This window comes from Bos grunniens, chromosome 4, assembly GCF_055505025.1.
Source record: "Bos grunniens cultivar Pamir isolate PY7600 chromosome 4, Bosgru_T2T1.0, whole genome shotgun sequence".
Classification (NCBI taxonomy): Eukaryota; Metazoa; Chordata; class Mammalia; order Artiodactyla; family Bovidae; genus Bos; species Bos grunniens.
Window position 1 is genome coordinate 57,219,733 of NC_141168.1, and position 3,010 is coordinate 57,222,742.

Sequence of the window (3,010 nt, forward strand, 5' to 3'; positions counted from 1 at the left end):
GAACAGATTTTCTTTTTCAACACCACACTTCTGTAAGTTAGTTGCTATGAAAATAAATTGTGAAAGAAATTATCCTGTGAAATTTCAATTCAAGTAATCAGTTCAGTTCAGTCGCTCAGTTGTGTCCGACTCTTTGTGATCCCATGAATCGCAGCACACCAGGCCTCACTGTCCATCACCAATTCCCAGAGTCTATTCAAACTCATATCCATCTAGTCGGTGATACAATCCAGCCATCTCATCCTCTGTCATCCCCTTCTCCTCCTGCCCCCAATCCCTCCCAGCATCAGGGTCTTTTCCAATGAGTCAACTCTTCGCATCAGGTGGCCAAAATATTGGAGTTTCAGCTTTAGCATCAGTCCTTCCAATGAACACCCAGGACTGATCTCCTTTAGGATGGACTGGTTGGATGTCCTTGAAGTCCAAGGGACTCTCAAGAATCTTCTCCAACACCACAGTTCAAAAGCATCAATTCTTTGGCGCTCAGCTTTCTTCACAGTCCAACTCTCACATCCATACGTAGCCTTGACTAGACAGACCTTTTTTGGCAAAGTAATATCTCTGCTTTTTAATATGCTGTCTAGGTTGGTCATAACTTTCCTTCCAAGGAGTAAGCATCTTTTAATTTCATGGCTACAGTCACCATCTGCAGTGATTTTGGAGCCCCCAAAAATAAAGTCTGACACTGTTTCCACTGTCTCCCCATCTATTTCCCATGAAGTGACGGGACCAGATGCTATGATCTTCATTTTCTGAATGTTGAGCTTTAAGCCAACTTTTTCATTCTGCTCTTTCACTTTCATCAAGAGACTTTTTAGTTCCTCTTCACTTTCTGCCAATCTACCTAATAGCAAAATACATGTGCCAGGTATATTAATTATCTCATTTTATATTTACCCATAATGACATTATTATCTTACAATTTCTGTAAGTCAGGAATCCAGGCACCTCTTAGCTGGATCCTCTTAGCTCAGGATCTCTCACAAAGTTGCAATCAAGGTGGCAGCCATGGCTGCCCTGCTTCTAAGGTTTGACTGGAGCATGACCCACTTCCAGGCTCACTGGTGTGGCTGATGAACTGAGGGCCTCAACTCCTCAATGGCTTTTGAACAAGGGCCACTCCTAATCCTGGCCATGCAGGTGTCTCCAAAGGGCCATGCACGTCATGGCCACTGAATTTTACCAGAGCAACAAGTGAGAAAGCAAAAGAGGGCACACAAGATGCAAGTCACTGTCTTTCACGACCCCACATTGGAAATAACCTCCAGTACCTTAGAACGCAGCCATCCTTCTAGAGGTAATGAACTGAAGGGGAGGTTATTAGAATGGATTCTAACCCAGTGTAACTGGTCTTTATAAGGGAAAATTTGGACACAGGGAGACACACAGAGGGAAGATGACATAAAGAAGCCGGGAAAACCTCATGTGAACATAAAAATGGTCACTGATCAGCCCAGGCAAGAGGCCTAGGACAGATGTTCCCCTCTCAGCCCTCTGAAGGAACCAAACTTGCCAACACCTTGATTTGGGATTTCTAGCCTCAGAACTCGGAGAAGGCAATGGCACCCCACTCCAGTACTCTTGCCTGGAAAATCCCATGGATGGAGGAGCCTGGTAGGCTGCAGTCCATGGGGTCGCTAGAAGTCGGACATGACTGAGCGACTTCACTTTCACTTTTCACTTTCATGCATTGGAGAAGGAAATGGCAACCCACTCCTGTGTTCTTGCCTGGAGAATCCCAGGGATGGGAGAGCCTGGTGGGCTGCCATCTATGGGGTCGCACAGAGTCGGACACTAGTGAAGCGACTTAACAGCAGCAGCAGCCTCAGAACTCTGAGACAATAAATTCTTGTTGCTTAAGCCACCCAGTCTGTGGCACTTTGTTACAGGAGTGCTAGGGAACTTATGTAAGTGGTGAACAAAATGGATAGGTTTCCTGCAGTCAGAGAGCTTTCAGTCCAAGGGCAGAGATATATGTTAAACAAATGACGAAATATGTAATTGAAAACTGAAAGACATGTTCTTAAAAAAGGAAAAAAGGCCCTATGAACACATAAGAACCCAACTCAGCTCACTGAGTGTGATATCTACACACTCAGATATCAAGAACAAGCAGATAATAAGGAGGTAAAAATTTGCATTAATCTAGCATAGATTCCTAGATGAATGTGGATAAAACTTGCTCAGGAAAATTCCAGCAGTGAAGACTTTAAACATTGGATCCATTGGGCGGCTAAGCATTTCAAAGGAAGGATGGAAATCCCATTTCCTGAGCAATTGCAGATAGCACAGCGGAAAACACTCCAAAATCAATTCTAGGGAGCCTTGGGGATTCCCTGGTGGTCCAGTGGTTAAGACTCCATGCTTCCACTGCAGGGGGCACAGGTTCTATCCCTGCTCAAGAACTAAGATTCTACAGCCAAGTGGTATGGCCAAAAAAAGAAGAAACAAACAACAAAACAAAACACAAATAGGGAGCCTTTCTCTGGCCAGTACTTTTCATCTGTGTCTCTTTCATTTCTTTTGCTTGCAGTTTCCTAATTGCATCTCAAGTTATGGCCTGATAATCAAAGGGGCTCTAATGCCTCCTTTGTGTAGTCACAGCACTTTGCCCTTTATAAAAGGAATTATGCAAGGCTAATAAATTAGGATAACCCTCAAATAAAATAAAGTGACATTTAAAACAAAATCATTTAGGACTGTTCACCTTCTGAAGGAGGAAAAACTGTTAAGAAATTGAGTCTTGAGATGAACTTGGTGTTTGGCAACCTAAGAGGCTCTTTTCCAATGTAACATTACTTGGCAGCCCAAAGGTTTTAAAACAGAAGCCATTCCTTTACAAGTTTTCAGAAACCATTTGGATTATCTAGTCGAAAAATCACAGGGTTGATAGTTGATTCGGCTGGCATATGAGTCATCTTGTATATATCCAGGCTGTTTTAACTCAACACCTCAAATCTTAGATACTCAGATTTCAGCTGAATTGACCTTCAAAATCTGGGAAATGTGT